The sequence below is a fragment of the Corvus brachyrhynchos genome, unplaced genomic scaffold (genome assembly GCF_000691975.1).
Source record: "Corvus brachyrhynchos isolate BGI_N302 unplaced genomic scaffold, ASM69197v1 scaffold23, whole genome shotgun sequence".
Taxonomy (NCBI): domain Eukaryota; kingdom Metazoa; phylum Chordata; class Aves; order Passeriformes; family Corvidae; genus Corvus; species Corvus brachyrhynchos.
In genome coordinates this window covers 1187592-1205242 of record NW_008238983.1, presented here as the reverse complement: position 1 = coordinate 1205242, position 17651 = coordinate 1187592, and the positions used below count along the sequence as shown (strand labels likewise).

The 17651-nt window shown below is 36.9% G+C and overlaps 1 long non-coding RNA gene across 1 annotated transcript; it reads left to right on the top strand.

The window, feature by feature from the left end:
• Positions 1–4025: 4025 nt before the first annotated feature.
• Positions 4026–6593, top strand: LOC108447759. Its single transcript, XR_001863439.1, has 3 exons — positions 4026–5005; positions 5491–5663; positions 6477–6593. It is a non-coding gene; the product is annotated as an uncharacterized LOC108447759 (long non-coding RNA).
• Positions 6594–17651: the final 11058 nt, after the last annotated feature.

Genomic DNA, 17651 nt, shown 5'->3' with positions numbered 1-17651 from the left:
CCATCACTCCCTTCTTCTCACTGCAATGATGACCTGAAGTGGTATAGAATAACAATCTAGTTATTCAGAGGTCCCATCCCCTCCTGTTCACAGCTACTGTGAAAAAATTAACTCTGTCCTGGCCAAAACTAGGTCATTGGATCATTCAATACAAGAACATTAAGAACATTCTATGACTAGCCTTCTGTTTTCCTTGAAATTAAATTTTATTCATAGTAAATGGGAATCTCTAGGCTTAGAATATGGCAGAGAAATAAGGAAAACAAAATCTTCACAGTTCAGGAAGGGTGGACAGACTGTGTGTACCTTGACATCAAACTTTACTTCTTTTTTGTTTTCCCTTCTCACTTCTGTAGTCCATGTGAGCTCAGGTCATGCCAGGCTGAAACTTCCAAAATACTCAGCCAATTAAGGTAATTCTTAATGTGTACTCATGGCAACTGTTGGTATAAGATACTGCAAAAGTTGTGTAAGTCAGCATGCCAAAAAGTAATTGGTGGCAGTATTCCAGAAAGAATTAAATTCACTGAATAGCTGTTAATAAGGTTTTTACTCAGGGGTATTTCTCTCTCATGCTTTGTGTTAGTAACCTTAACAACAGAACTCTCCCTCATGAGTTAGTGAAATAGACTAGATAAAACAATATAAACGGAACATATAAAAATTTCTATTAAATGATACAAAGCTTAAAGACTTTCCCTAATGCCCTCATCAATTATAATGGAGCATTTCACATACACATAGGATGCAGAGGTTTTGATGAATCATCTAAGAAATACACATGTGTACGTTTGCACATGTATGTACATGCATATATGAAAGAAGGAAACTGCTTTTCTCTCTTATATCACAGTCATAGAAGCAATCCACATAATGAGGAAGAAATCATGTACAAAATAGCAGAAGGGAATTACCAAAGACCCTATTCTTCAACTGCAGCATGGGCAAAAAAAGATAGTCCTATTATAGGGAGTGGCATGAAGTTCACATGAAGAGTACGAATTTTAGGAATTTTGGGAGTCCCCTGTAGTCCAGAGTTCTCCTTTTCACCCTGAAAATTGCTTATTAGCACTTGTAGCTATCCCCCACATCCTCATCTCAACATCGTAACTACCTAACAGTCCTGAACTTTTTTCACTTCAATCAAACAAAAAGGGATTAAAATCCCATATTTAAATAATTTCATTTGTGAAAGAGTTGTACTCTCCTGATCCCACTACTCATGAAGCACCCACAGGCAGACTAAACTACTGCATATAGTAGGACCAACAATACTATAGATTTGGTTCAGGTTGCTCTGAAAAAATCTATTATACTAACCATGTGTCCTCTGTAAACACATTTTTCTGTAAAGCTTGAGTCAGTTCCCAGTGAAACTGTGCCAAAAGATATCTGGGAGGAACATGTCAGCAAGTACTTAGAAGTAATCCTCACATCTTTCCTCCAGTAATTCATTTTGCAGTACCCTTTCCTGTCAAACTTGAGATGAAAAAATTGCCCCCTCTGCACTGATGAGATTGATTTCTTTTACAGGCAGTGTTGTAACTAGTTTACGTAAAATGAAATGTTTGTCACAAAAAATAAACTACACAGTGTCACTGAATAAAGGAGCAAAGTGTTTCTTTATACTGATGGGAAGACTTATTTTTGAGTAGGACAGAAATATCCAAAGAATGTTTTCTAATCTGTTGTTTAACACTTTCTTTTCTGTTTGTCTGACAATGCAAATAGCATGTTGTGTTATAGCTAAATGGTTTAAACTATTAAGGCTTATTCTAAGCTGGTCTAAACATATCCCAAAATATAGGCTATGCCATGAGTAATTTTCATATAGCTATTCATCTTTTTCTTCTCGAAGGTGCTTTGCATTGCAAGAAGAGCTACATGGACCAGGAAATCTGTTTTCTAAAAGTTGAGAGAAATGGAGAAAACTGAACAAAAAGTGTCAACAAATTTACATGTGTATTATGCCAGACCTCTTAAAATTTCTGTCTGTGTATATTTCTGTGATACACAAATATCTTAACTTACATGCATCATCACTTATTTCAGTAATTTTCTCTATAAATGGTCCATTTATGACAAAAATACTACAAAACTTACCTAGCATGAATCATGGAGAAACATGTTAACCTCTTCGTTTTAATTAATCTTTCTGTTTAAAACAGTGGTCACTTCAGAATTTCAGGAAAGTCAGAAAGGATTTCTGGTGTTCAATGACTAGGGACCTCAATAGGTCCACTCCATATAGACAACTTAGGAAAGGAGAGAGAGATCTCTTTGAAATGTTGAGGGAAATGGAGAAAACTGAACAAAAAGTGTTACCAAATTTACATGTGCATCCCTCTGTTTATGAGAGTACTATTTTACTCTAAGTACTGCATAAAATCAAGATGGAAGGGAAAAAATAATTGTGTACTAAATTATACTTCGTTTGGCTTTATGCTGATTTCCATTCAAGTGAACTTTCCTTATGTCTTTTTTTGGAAAGAAATATGAAGAAGAAGAGGGGTGTTACAGATTTACTTGAATCCCTTGAGCATCCTGCTTATCTACAGAATGGGACTTCACCTTGTCTCTTCAACTTGTACTGCTGCAGCTGTTACCCTCTGAATGACCATGTAGTGCACTATTATTCAGTGGTTAAGAATAGGATGTAAATGAAACAGGGTATATTTACAGGACCTTCTGTTTTGTCTGGGCTAGAAAAATATTTGATTAATAGTAACAGCATGAACTTGAACGTGTATCTCACAAATTACATTCTTGATGAAAATTCTGACTGCTCAAGCTTGTCTTTCCTGCATTTTGACTAAAAGTTCTGCCTGAATATGTTCAAAAGGAAGGCAAAGATAAAAAAAATACTTACATTTTGAACAAAACTGCATGCTTCTGGGAAAACATGTAATTCCAGTATGATGTTTTTTAATAGAACACATTATTTTCAAATTGTTTTGGCAAGGTCACTGAAACATTCCTCTTGGGTTAGTGGTCTTTAAAAAATTTTAGTGAAGTGCTAGAAGTATGCAACATGTTCTAATAGCAAATAAAGGCTGGTTCCTATCAAATGAAAGGATGTCAAAGATTACAGGACCTTCAAGCATGGAAAATACCTCCATGTATTTGGGTGTCCTAATTTCTGAGAAATAGGCAACTGAATTCAAATAATTTTCAATAAAAAGGGAAACCTTTTTTTGAACAATATCTGGTTCCTGGTTGGTACATGGGCCAGTATATATCTATGCTTTTTGCTAGGGTTTTCTTACAAGCCTGACACCTATGAATAAGAATCAAATTTTTCTTATAGACCATATTAAAAAAACATTTAAACCTTGAAGAAATTCAGTGATCTTTTTTATAGCCTAACTTATAGCAAGTGGAGTATGACACTGCTTGTTGTTTCTGGTCAGTTTCTGGTTCTGTCTCTGGTTTCCTTGGAGACCTTCTGCAGGTCACTTCCACACCCTTTGTGAATCACAGAAAGGTTTGGGTTCAAAGGGACCTTAATGATCATCTCTTCTGGCATGTCTCAAGTGGAACAACAAGATCAGATTGGATATTAGAAAAAAAAAATCACTGAAAGAGTGGTTGGAATAAGTTGCCCAGGGGGGTGGTGGAGTTACTATCTCTGGAAGTGTCCAAGAGACACTGGATGTGTCACTTGGGGATATGGTTTAGGGGTAATTATGGTGATCTGGGTCCACAGTTGTACTACATGTCCTAGAAGGTCTCTTCCAACCTTGATGATTCTGGGATCTATTTCCAAAATCCTCTGCCATGGAATGCGCACCTTCTAGTAGACCAGGTTGCTCAAAGCCACATCCAACTTTGCCTTAAGCACTTCCAGGGATGGGACATCCACAACTTCTCTGTACAGTCTGTACCAGTGCCTAACCATCCTCACAGTAATGAATTTCTTCCTAAGATCTAATCTAAACCTACTGTCATTTAGATTAAAAACATTTTGCTTTGTCTTGTCACTGCATGCCCTTGTAAAATGTCTCCCTCCATCTTTTTTATAGGCTCCTTTCAGGTACTGGAACACTGCTGTAAGGCCAGAGAGCCTTCTCCATACTTCACAGCCTCAGCTCTCTCAGCCTGTCTTCACAGGAGAGGTTCTTCAGTCCCCCTCTGGTCATCTTGGTGGACTCCTCTGGACTCACTTACACAGCTCAATGTTGGGGGCCCCAGAACTTGGTACAGCACTCCAGGTGAGGTGTCATGAGGGCAGAGTAGAAAGGCAGAATCACCTCCCTTGATCTGTTGGCCGTGCCTCTTTTGATGCAGCTGGGTCACAGTTGGCTTTCTGGTCTGCAAGTGCACATTGCCAGGTCATGTTGAGCTTCTCATCAACCAACAACCCAAGTCCTTCTCTTCAGGGCTGCTCTACATCCAGGCACCCCCCGGTCTCTATCTGTGTTTGGGATTGTCCTGGCCCAGGTTCAGGACCTTGTACTTAGCCTTGTTGAACTTCATGTACATGTTGTCATCAGTGGTACTAATTTGATGTATTTAATCCTTAACTTTCTTGTCTTTTGTTAGTAGTGTGTGAAAAACAAATACCTCAGAAGTTCTGAAAAAATCCTTCACCATTTCTGCCACGCTTTGCTCATTTTGTGTAAATCTTGTTGGATAATTCAGCTTCAGACATGGGACTTCCTGAAACCCTCCATTTTGGCAGACTTATTTCTGGTGAATAATTGTCTGAAACACATCACTCAAGTCCATTCTGATTTGCTTCTGTGTAGGAATCCAAAATTCAGTAAGGAAACAAGAAACTGTTCTGGGGATCTGACACAAACTGGGAACTATTGTAAGTCTTCAGGAAAAACTGGTTTTAGTCAGATTTCAAAAAAAGAAAATTCTAGAAACAACACTCTGAGTATTGGCAGAAGATCCAATGCTAACTGAATATTATTTTTTGATTCTTTGTTGCAAAGTAGTGAATGGAGTCCTGAAGAAAGACTGCTTGGTGACTGAAGTGGTTGATATTGGCTAACCAAAGGTGCATTTACAAACTATTTTGCTTTACAAATTCTTTATATACTATCTTTTCTTATTGAAATGTAGACCTTCTCCATTTGGTAGCCTCATTTAACTTTATCAGCATTTGAGGAACAATGCAATTGATCTGAAGACAACCCAACATCCTTCTCTGAGTGTTTTAAAGGATGCTGATAATGAAGTTTGGTAACATTAAGATTTCACCTAATTCTTTTTCTTTCCATTTGTAAAATTTTCCTCTCTGTTATGCTTTATTCTCAGTTAGTCTGATTCTGTCATTCTTTACTCAGTCTTGAAAATATCTTTTTAATTTAATTAATGGAAACTAAAACCAAAATGTGAACTGATCTCTGTTTTCATTATATGTATCTTCCATTTTAAAAAAAAACCTTTTGAAACAAGTCACGTGGTACAAATGCCCTTCTAGACAAATTTCATGCATCACTCACAATTCCCTAAACTCTTTATATTTAATCTTAATTTCAGGTAAAATGCAAACAGGAGGCAGTCATTCCTATTGTAAAGCTCACAGACTACTATTAAAAGAAACAAGAACTCCTGCCAACTCTTAGCCACTCTACAAAAAGAAAATCATTATGGACTAGAATGAGCTTCTTTTTACTGCAAAATTTTCCATTTATACTGACAGTTTCCTACAAGTAAGTGCTTTTAAACTGTGCCCATGATAAGCAGTATGGTTTTCAGTCAGAGGCTGACAATTTGTATCAAATTTTGAGGACCAGCAGATGGTGCTATTGCAGGTGGCTATCTTGTTTGGTTTTGTTTAGTTGAGGTTTTTTTTCTGACAAAAACTGGCCATAAGCTCTCAAAAACTGCACTTATTGTCAGTCAAGGCCTGGTGTTTTTCAAAAACTGTGGATGTTCTTCCTACATAAGGCTGTATATCAAGTGGTGTTATTTTCTTAAAGATATATTATGAGTTTTAGTCATATAAGCAACCTGATATTATATGGTGCAAGAAAATTGTAGTGTTTGCCTCCCTGGAATGAAGGGATAGTACTCAAGCCAGAATCAGCAACAGACTCCTGCAAAGACACAGTATTCTGGTTCCATATGGTCTAAACAGAGCAACTTGAAATTACTAAAAATGGAAGTGTTTCATTAAACTCTCTTAGGTATAGAAATGTAAAAAGGACTGTGCTTCCAAGCACATAGCATAAGTTTTCTCTAGACAAGCAAAACAGAAGTGAAGCATCTCAAGACAGGGGCATCATTAAAGCAATGACAGTCTTTTTGACAAATCTGTAGTTTATCAAAGGTACAAAGCTTTTTGTAGGTTGGAGCAGAGATTGGTCATTACCTCCAATAAAAAGTAGAGAAGAAAAGGAAGAGAAAGTGGACAAGGACTTAAATTTAAAAATATAATAAAAGTTACAATAAAAAGATGAAGTCACTTTTCTTGACTGACACCAAGGAAAAGACAAGCCTTCCCCCTTGAATTTTATTTTCAGAACCAGTTTCCCCATTGAACAGAGATCTGTCAGTGCCTCTGTGACCAGGATGTTCGTACCCAGGTACAGAACCAGTGGCACAAGACATTCAGTGAAAGAAGGCAAGTGAGAACTGCCTTTCTCTCAAGGGTATTACATGAGCTTTTTTTTTTCTACAACTTAAAATACAAAATCAAAAAGAAAAGGGAAGGGAAGGGAAGGGAAGGGAAGGGAAGAGACCTGTATGTAATCCTGTCCAAACTCTCAGAATCTCTAATCTCAGGCACCCCACTCAGCTTCCTTGCTGTCTCCACATTTCTTTTCTTTGTTAGACAACGTGTCTAACAGAGCTAACCATCTATGAAAATGATGGGCCAAGATAACAATGGAAAGTAATACATTTATTTTCAATATTCTAAAGAAGATTTTTGTATCCAAATCAGACAATTTGGTAAATAAGATAAAGTGCTAATACTTTCAATTGTTCGTAATAGTTGGAAATTTATATCCAAAAATTAAGGACATTTTTCCAGTTTCTAATTGCTTAAAAAAAAAAATTAAATGTAGCCTGGTTTATCCCAACCTTTGGTGTCTCCTCTTAGACAACCAGAGAAAAATCTTTAAACAACAAGTCACATTTCTTCTAAAACTAAATTAACTTATCAATTCACTTTACACAGATCATTAAACAACTGCTAAATAATGACAGATTTTGGGCCAAGCAGATCTGGTTTAGGTCTGAGTTTTCAATCCAGTGGAAAGATGTTTAATATCCAGTCCCCTGTATTTCATAATTCCAATACAGGTACCAGTGTCTGTGTGAATTGTGTGAAACCAGAAAAGTTCTGCCATTTCATGACTGCAGACAGACACTTCCCCACCTCAGTTTTCTGCCTCTTCTCATTGCTAGTTCAGCACTTACTGCAGACATTTGGAGCAGCCTTGGTTTCAGGCATAAAGCAAGAAATGAGTGATGCAGCTGGCAACACAACCCCTGGTTTTTCAAGCTTTGATTGCACACTAGGGAATATGAAACACAGGCTCTTAGAAACCTTTTTACTAGATAGTTGATTGTGCCAAAGAAGGATGGAGGAATCAGAGGACGGTGTGAAATGGCCACACAATTAGAGAAAATAAAAAGTCATGCATAAATGCTTTTGTTTTATTTTTTCATTTGGATTGATTTGGTTTGGGGTATTTTTTGTTGTTCTGAAAGCAATAATCTTCGTAGAAAAAAACAATGAGAAAGGAAGGCAGTTAGCACAGTTAGAGATTAAGCACATCAAAATTGCACCCTGTGGTAGTAAGGAGCACAGGTCCTTCAGTGTAGTGCAGGAAGCAAGCTGTCTCACTATTCACTTTCAAAGGATGTTGTCCAGTCATCCGTTCTCCTTAATGACAACTATTGCAAAAATCTCAGAAGTAATTTTTAAAAATTTTAATTGTTAAAGTCATCCGGGGTATTCCATAGTTTTAAAGACAGTGATATCTGGCACAGATCTGCAACATGTCATGATCACACTATAGGGACTAGGTATGGGGACAAAACAAAAAATTAGACTGCTTCTCTGAACCCCACTGAACCTCCTTGAACTGAGAAAAAGTCCAGGGAGAAGTGCTTTGCATCTTCTAACATAATGCTGTAGACCAGATGTAAACACATTGTCAGAAGGGATATTTACACTATCCTCTCCGCTCCAAAACCCCCTGTTACTTTTGCAGGTGTCCCAAAGAATTACATGTAGGCAGTGTCTACTGCATAGGTCTTTATCTACACCAGCAAGTTTTGCTACCTTACACTTTCTACCTTATACATCTCTACATGTGCATGGTGCAAATCTGACTATTATGCTCATATTCTTGCTTCCTTGCTTCCAATAAAAAAAGCATTTTCTGGATCCTGCGGTGTTTGGGTGTTTTAAGTCCACAGTCCCTAGCAGTTCTCAGTATATCTGTAGTGTGGCTTCTGCGCAGAAAGAGCTTTCTTTGGGAAAGACCTTGTGGTAGCCCAGATCTCAGGAAGGGCAATACACTTGGCATTTCTGCCTGCCTCAGTGTCTTTAGAGGGGTGCCTTGTCAGGGAGATGACAGCTGGACATAGACAGAGTGATCATTAAAAAAAGCATTTATTACAGTCAGCTGTCAAGCTGTTAGACTAAGATATGCTTTAAAAAAATCACTAAGTGGTGTGCTATGAAGAAAAATATTTCTGTTTGTGAAGCCTGAAGGATAAATACTAGTCATATGTGCAGTATTGTTGACAGTTCTCTAAGAGAAAACCCTGGATAATACTTTAACACATACCATTACACATTGCATGCATTTTGAATCCTTAATGATCTTATTACATGCAAAAAAGGAAACTAAAAGAAATTAAACTCAATCATTCCATGAAAAACAAATATAGAACTATGCCACCTATTAGTCTGATAACAGAGATATTTGAAAAATGTTTTATTAACATACAAGAAGACCTTTGAAAAGCAACAAAGGGATTTATCATGGTGATAAAAAGATATGTTGATAAGTTAAAAATTCTTAAAAACATCAAACAATATTTTCCTGGAATTAAAAAAATGAAACCAGTGTGAGGAGAGTGCAAGCTGTTTATCACAGAATTGCAGAATAGTTTGGGTTAGAAAGGACCTTTCAAAGTTAATTAAGGAACAGTTAGTCCAATCCCCTTGCACTGAGCAGGGACATCTGCATCTAGATCAGGTTACTCAGAGCTTCATCCAACCTGACTTTGAATGTTTCTAGAGATAGGGAATCTACAATCTCCCTGGGTTTCATGCCTAGGCTTATGGAGGCTTTAGCCCTGGAGGATTTGCCATACTTAATTTTGTTCTCCACATTTCCAGCATGTGTTGTTAAAGACATGGGTTACATGGGTTGTATTGTTTACTGTCCTAGAAAACCTGCATGGCAGCACAGAGAGTGAATACTGCTAGTGGTGTGTTGGAAGTGATAGCATTTTGGGCCAATTTATGCAATTATATGCCCCATTTTGAAGACTCATGGTGTCCTGGGGCACTGTCCCCTCTGCCTCCTACAGGCTCTGCTCCTTCTGCCACAGGTCTTCTGTTTTCTCTCCAGTGCTGGATCCTCTCTGTTCCTCTTTGCTCACTCACAGTTTTCATTTGCACTCCCTGATCTGAGTCAGTCTTTGAATGCAGTGAAGGGTTTCTGACAAAGAAACTGATCAAGAAAGGTAACATGACTGTTCAAGGGGAAAAAATAATGATGAAATCCATCTGCACTTCTATTTCCCCTCCATACTTTGTCCCCTATAAAGATTCTCTCACTGATATGTAGAAGATCAAAGTATTCTTCTTCCTTTTACTTTTTAAGTGCTGCGATGCTGCAGAGATTTTCTCCTGTGTGGCGATCTTAGTTCCCAACCACACGAAATGGTGTTTAAAGCTATAGGGAACAATTTGAGGGACTTATTACATATAATGTGGTTAAGGCTGCAATTTTTATTCCTGAGAGTGTTAAGACTTTTTATTGTCCCTCTGCTACCTAATTGCACACAGAAAGGATCTCCGTGGATTTCACTACATGTTGGCATTGAAAAGTAGCTTGGGAAAAAGATCTACATGCATTTTTACTAAAAATACTGAGAGCATCTACTAAAATTCCCAGGATGTTTGTCTATAGACCAACAGACTCCCTAATGTAAGGCTTGGGTATGTTTCTGCTGCTTAGCAACAAATGCCAGAAAAGCAACCCTCTTTTCCTGCCCTTGCCTCTATGCCAACTATGTTACTTTCAACTCTTTCTCAGCATGTTCATGAACAGTCTATCTGGGACCAGTACACTATCTTAATGTATTTCTTTTAGGATTGGTCATCAAAGCACAGATATTCAATTAGGCAAATATGAATTTGCTCTTGTGTTTTTGTTCATAGTGGCGAGGCACAGCTTTGCTGGCAGGGATGCAGCTGGCTTATTACTGTTTACAGTATCAACATTTAACAGTGACTCCAAAGTTTTCTGGAGCTGTATGCAAAACATACCTCTAAATATTAAATAAAATAATAAACAGTAAATATAAATAGGAGAGATTTTTAAAAGGAAGTGTTTCTTTTAAGAGCCCTCAGAGTCCATCTGCCCTTGCAAAATAGTGAAATATTGGTATCAGAATGAACAAAAATTCTCTGGCAAGAAATTCTGGCATCATCCACCATCCATCATCAAATCCACCATCTTTCCTATGATCACTTTTTTGCAGTTTCTTTCAATTCTGCACACAACGGCTGGACTGCTTCAGTGTTTCTCCCTTCGCTCCTTCTTTATATACATTCATACAGCTGCTCTTCTTTGTTCAAAACATGACATACAGATCAGAAACCCGGGTGACTTTGAACTTCTGTGTCATACAAGTCTCTTTTGAAAGGTTAAGTCCTCAAAGCAGTTCCAGATTTACTTTTCTCAGCCCTCACCTCATGGAAAGTTTGGCCTATTTCTTTATCTTTGCTGTTTATTAATCATTTGCTTCTCACCTTCACCATATTCTTAGCATATTAATAATTTCTTGCAATGACTGCTGTGTTTGTAATTGCCTTAGGATTAATTATACCACCCAATAAAGTCTTTCTTGGGTTTGGCAGAAATAGGAGAATAAGTTGGGTTTGTTTTTCTTAAACAATGGCACATGCACATAGTTAGGACATGATAATGTACAACTAAACAAGATATTGTTTCCTTAATGAAAAAGATGAAGGATATAGGAAAACTGAGAATGAAACTCATGATCACTGTGACCTTTAGGCAGTCTGGGCAGAAGTAGACCCTGAGTAGTAATGGAGCAGCAGTTGTTGGGTACTTGTTAGGGCAGCAGAAACCAACACAGACAGTGTTGCGACAATGCTTGATTTGTCCTTGTTGGATGTCATCCTTGTGCATAACAGAGGCAATTTATTTTATAGTGGAAAGGCTTGGTTGCACCTACCTGGATTGCAGTATGTGAAGCCACATTCAAGGCTACAGCAGCAAACAAGTTCTGGCAAAAATCTTGAGGCATAAAGGAGGGATACAACAAATATAGTCACAATACCTGTAATATGTGCCCTTAAAACTGTGATTCAAGACACTACAAAGAGCAGCCTCCCAGACTGGAGGGTCTCACTCCCCCAGAAGTCATTCTCAAAAATTGCATTGGAGATGAATCGGACCCTACAGGTAAGAGGCCTTTGTAACTAAGTGTTAAAAATCAGAGGCGTTCCTTCAGCAGTCTCACACTGTGTGCCGTTGTTTCCTTTCTTAATAGTCCTGAACTACTCCTGAATTGCATTCACTGAAAGCACCAGGAGGGACAAAAAAAAAAAAAAAAAGAAAGAAAAAAAAAGGTGAAACTACAGCAATTCTCCAAACCTTGTTTATTGAATGTCAAGCTGAGAGCAGTTATTGACCCAGGGGGATTACAGTTTATTCAGGGTGCCAAGTAATTATAGAAGTGACATTAGATCATCATTTACACTCACAGTATAGTCATGAATGACAATGTCAGCTAAAACAAGGACAAATGGGAAAGAGGCCACAGTTTACGATATTCCCAAGAAGAATTGCACCGGGTGTAAGTAAATGAGGGTTGTCTGGTCTAGTAGCTGCTCGTTTCCATTGGAAATTACCACCTGCTGTTCTCAGTGGCAGTTAACACTAATATGAGAATCCCTGAGCCAAAGCAATAAACTAACAGCGAATGTTGTTTTCTGTTTGCTGTCTTTTCACTTAGGTAACAGATAGAGGAAATTACAGGAGAGACCTCTTAAGCAGAAAGCATTGGTACTCAGCAAATGTACCCTTTTATCAGAAAATTCTGTAATAGAGTTCTGCAAAACTTGCAGTGCTTGCCTAAATTCATAAGAGTTATTCATTTACAAGGCAGGTAGCAGTCCCCTTTGCATGTTTTCCACACAGTGCTTTCCAGATTAAATTTCAAAATATGCAGACTAATCTGCTAGAAATATGAGAACTCCTCAAATTGGAAATACTTATTGGTCTCTGGCATCAGTATAATATCACTGCCTTCTACAGATCTACAAGCAAAAGTGAATATCCAACCCAGAACACTGAGTAAAAAATATCTTTCTCAAATTGTTAATGTCAGGATAACCAACAGCGCTTTTGACATAACATATCAGCTTTGCAAACAGGAAGGCTGAAGGAAATTCTTGGAGGTCATTAGGAGACAATCATCGATGTAGTCTTTCACTAGGTAAGATGAGACTGTTTTACAAAAATATTTTTACAAAAATATTTTACAAAAATATTGCTAAGAACTCAGTCCTAGCACTGGAAGACCAGTGAATATAGGAGAGAGGACCATAGGAGCATGCACAGTACTCTCTCCCTGCAGCTTGGACAGAGAAAGCTCTATTTAGCGAGGCAGCCAATCTCGTAAGGAAGAGAAAATAACAAAGCACTCTGCCCACTTTATGATCAAAAGATATCTAGAAAAATTTTAGTCTGAGTTAATTTTTCATCTTCCTCTTTTACTCTTTACCCAGTCTAAAAAGAAAATCAAGTAGTTCAGCTTAGGAAAGGGTACCCCTAATTAAAACAGCATGAATTTCACTTCTCTGCTCCTTTAAATTATCATTATGTCAAACCTTCTGTAGTAAAGGTCTTTTTTTTACAGCTCCTGTGTAAAAGAGAAAATTCAATTCTGTTGTTTTTCTGTATTTTTCTGTGGTAAGATCTCCTTCTCTATTGTGTAGGCTGTGGAAGATGGGTCCCAAAGGCAAAGGAAAGAAAAAAAACAGAAAAAATTAAGCAATACATAAAAGGAAGAATTCAGTAACTACATCATTAGATGCATATTTATTATGTTCATATTGATTTCTGCAGGCATAGAAGCAGTTAAACACCTACCTGAAATTTTCAAGGTGCAAATCTCTTACCTACAACCCCATTTATACGTGTATTCTGTGAACATACAAATGTCTGTATACAATCGCACTCACGTAATCACTAAACTTTTATACACTGTATGCTTTACTAGGTATATTCTTGTTGAGTTACTCCTGTTCCAGAAGAAATACTTATTGTTGACCATATAGGCACTTGTTAGGCCACACCTGGAATACTGTGTCCAGTTTTGATCTCCCCAGTTCAAAAGAGACAGGTTGGAGAGAGTCCAGCACAAGACCAGCAAGGTGCTGAGATGATTAAAAACTTGATATATAAAGAAAGGTTGAAGAATTCAAGTTTGTTATGCACTGAATTTCATTTCAGGTGGACATCAGTTTTCCAGTATCTAAAAGCAGGCTAAACAGAAAATGGAGACACACTCTTCATGAGGATGCATGGCAACAGGAGAAAAGAAAATAAGCACAAGTTTCTTCAGGGTAAATTCAGTTTGTGTACAAGTTCTTCACAAAGAGAACAACTGAGATTTGGGATAGGTTGCCTAAAAGAATCTCCCTGCTGCAAATAGTCAAGACTTAATTTGAAAATCTTAATCTGAATAAGGCCTTGTTTTCATGAGAAGGTAGTCTTAAACTAGTTGAACATACAAGCCAAAGGCTACAGTATTTTGGCATGTATCCTTGGTCTGAAACAGGAGCCATGTGGTCAGTACTATCATAAGCACAACTGCAGCTGGCTGCAGGGAATTTCTCCAGAAGCTAAGGAAAGGGACACGGCATTGGAAACACTAATGAAAACTGTCATGGGAGATAATCAAGTATCTGCTCCACAGTGATGGAAGAAAACTATGGTGTAGTTTCCTGGTGTTTTCATGCAGATGGTGTTTCCCTAAATCTCTTTATACCCTCAAACGAAAGAGAAGAAATTAGAAGATATGTTTTTGCATTTAAAAGGAAAGGAAAGAGGAGGGAAGTGGCACAGCAAAGGATAAGGAACAAGGATTACAATGTGTGGTTGGAGCTGAAAGCCTGTTTCTGTTTTCAAGTAGATCATCACACACCTGCATGCCTTTTTAAACACAAACACATTTTGGGGTGGCAATAGCTATCAATGTCCAAGCCAGCATCAAGAACATTACGTCCTTGTCTGGTCAGTATGTATGAATAACTCTATACCTAGACACAGTTCATTTAGCTTATTGCATGTATTTCAACACAAGTAACTGTTTTCTGCTGTTGATGACATGCTTTGCATTAACAAAATGTTTAAGACTATAAAATACTACAAGAATATAGTATGTGGATTTTGTCAAAGTGCTGTGTTTTGTTCAAAAGAGAGACATCAGGATTCTTCTTGTATTGAATCCAACACTGTTTCTATGGTTCTAAATGTTGCCCATCACAATTAATTAAAAGAAAGAAAACATCTTATAATGAGACAATTTGGGATCTTAACAATTGGTTACCATTAAAGCCAGAGTTCAATCCATCTTCAAAGCTCATCTCATTTGTGGATTGGATCTCAGGGAATAATCATTGCTTGATATAAAATTTATCATGACACACCAACAACAAATAAAGTGTTGTAGCAGACATTGAAATGCCTGTTTCCTACAATTCAAGTATTCAAGGCATTTGTACTCTGAGATTTAGATTAAAACTGTCATATTGTCCTAACACTTTGCCTAAATCCTACATTTCTCCTGCAATGTAACTGTGAAGTTAAGTTAGAAAGCAAGACATCCTCATTACAGCATAATTCTGACACCTAATAGTCCATCTGCCTCACACAATGCAACAGTAAGAGTGATCTCTGTGCAAAGCTGCTGGAAAAATACAGGTTTACTTTAATGGATGTAGGATTTTACTTCACCATTGGCTATGGTAACTTAAGCACAAAAGAACAGGTTTGTTTGTTGTTTGTTTTGTGTAGGAATTACAATTTTAGTTAAACAATAACCCCAAAACATCTAACTTGTTCTCAAATTCTCTTTTTCTGACAGGGCTAGGAAGGAAGTCCATTACCTTCAGCAAAGTTGAGAAAGAATAAAATGCTTCTCTTACAATATTTTTCTACTTTAAGAAAAAATACAATACATCATAGTTTATAAGCCAACATTGTTTTCCGGCTGGAATAAGAGGAAAACAGGGTTATGTTCTGGAGCAGGCTGGTCTCTAAAATATTCATGTACATATGCTTTCTGACAAATACTGTGAACACAAACAAATCACCACTTCTGCTAGGAACAGAGATAATCTTTGCAAATAGACTTCACATCTGAAAGATTAATTTTTTATTGCAGGATTTATTTTATACAAATAGTCCTATAGCAGCAAAACGAGGTGAAACTTTGAGGGCTTTTTCTCTAAATTCAAAATTTCTATTAATCTTAAATCAAATAGACTTATATAGTTTCGTTATATAGAACTTAGTGAAGTAACTAATTCTATTTCTTATTTCTGTTTCTGAGCTAAATTCCATGGTCAAAACCTATATTTTTTAGTTAATTAAACAGGAAGAGAAGTTTTTAGCCTATGGTGTGCAGTGTTCATGGATTATTATGACAGGAATAGAAAACTCATAAAGACTTTTCAGAGACATAAGTTTTCATGTGACTGGAATGGATATCCTAAATTTCTAAAGTGTCCCTTTTTATTGGAAAGATAATACTGAAAAGAAAGTTTAATACTATTGGCTCAGGTTCTGCTGCTGAGTGTCTGATCACAGCTTCTTTCTCCATCAGCCAGGAGAACTACATTGTTATAAACTTTAGGAGTTCAAGAGATAAAATGGCCATTCTGTGCCATATTTTCATTTAAAAGGAGCAAGTGCCAGCAGAATGGTTTCACACGATAATATTTTCATGACCACTTGTGTACTGTGCAGTTACTGGTTCATGTGAATATTCCTTTAGGTCATATGTACTGCACCTGCGATATTTTACCTGGTATAGGGCAGGTATAAAATCAGACACGCATTTCCCAGTAGTTTGGCATACAGGCCACACCTGCTTCTGTACTTTGACAGGTAGATCAATTATTCAGTGTAAAAGGCAAGTTACCTTGTAGAAATCCTACTTTTGAAAATGTTTGCACAGCTACATTGCAATAGAAAAGTATTTCTTTTTTCATCCCAAAAAGCCAAAGTTTTAGAGTGATTATATGTTTTGTTTAGGGTTGAGAGGATGCTTGTTTTCTTTGCCTTCTGAGGGCTGAATGTCATCATACTTGCAGGTAAAACTGTGGCTTAAAAGTTCTGGGTTTTTTGATTCCATGACAGTGCTGTTACTGTTTTAATTAAAACTCACTCATATATGCTGTCATAACTATATAGAGTTATCCAAAGCTCTCAAAGCTCCAGGGACTGCATGGACTTTGTAAAGTTCAGTATATTATATTGTCAAGATTCATTGCACATTAAATATATGTATTTTTCAAAAAGTCACTTTCCTATCCTTCTTTATCCTATCTTTAACCATGCAAGAATGGAAAAAGAAATAGTCAACCCTTTTTGTTTTAAGAAATGGCATGTATTGTAATATTCTGTTTTACTTTGTCTTCTGAAATGTATAAACACGGACAAGTAAAAAACAGAGTAATTCATTTCATTCTGTCTTTTGAGACTTGCTCTCCAAATAACAGTTTATTTTATAAAGCTTATCTGAAGAACTGATCAGATTTTATATTAATCTGTGCCTTCAGAACAGTGAATAGTGATATACCAAGGACACTAAATGGCACATTGTTTTCCGAAAATGTTTGCATTTAACTCAGTAAGTCTATTAGGTGTCTGAAAAAGTTTCTGACATCTTCTTAGAAGTCTTCTTTTTTATTTTCTTTCCCCAGAAGCCTTGGCCTTAAAAGGATTGGAATTGTCAGATATGTTAGACTGGTAGAAATGTTCCAAAAATATACTTACAAATGTAAAATATTATCAGAAGTAGGATTGTTTTAGGGAGGATATTGCATAACCAAAACAAAAATCATTCCATTGCAATCATATATATGTCCAGCATTCAGCCTCTGGCTGGAAACATGCTGCACACAGGACTTCGGATACATTAGAAAGCTTTATTTATTTTTTTCCTATTTTTTTTATCAAAAAAACCATGGGATCAGCAATCCTACATGGATTACAGAGGATGATGTCCTAAAGTCTTGAATTCCTTCCTCTATTTTATTTGTTTTTTTAAAGTCTGATTGCTTTCCAGGTTATTTTTAGTGTTTCTTGGAATGCAAAGACTAAAAGAAACCTTAAGGAAATTTTCATAAGAAATACAAATAGACAATTCTGTCCATTTTCTTTTTACACTAAAAAAAAAAA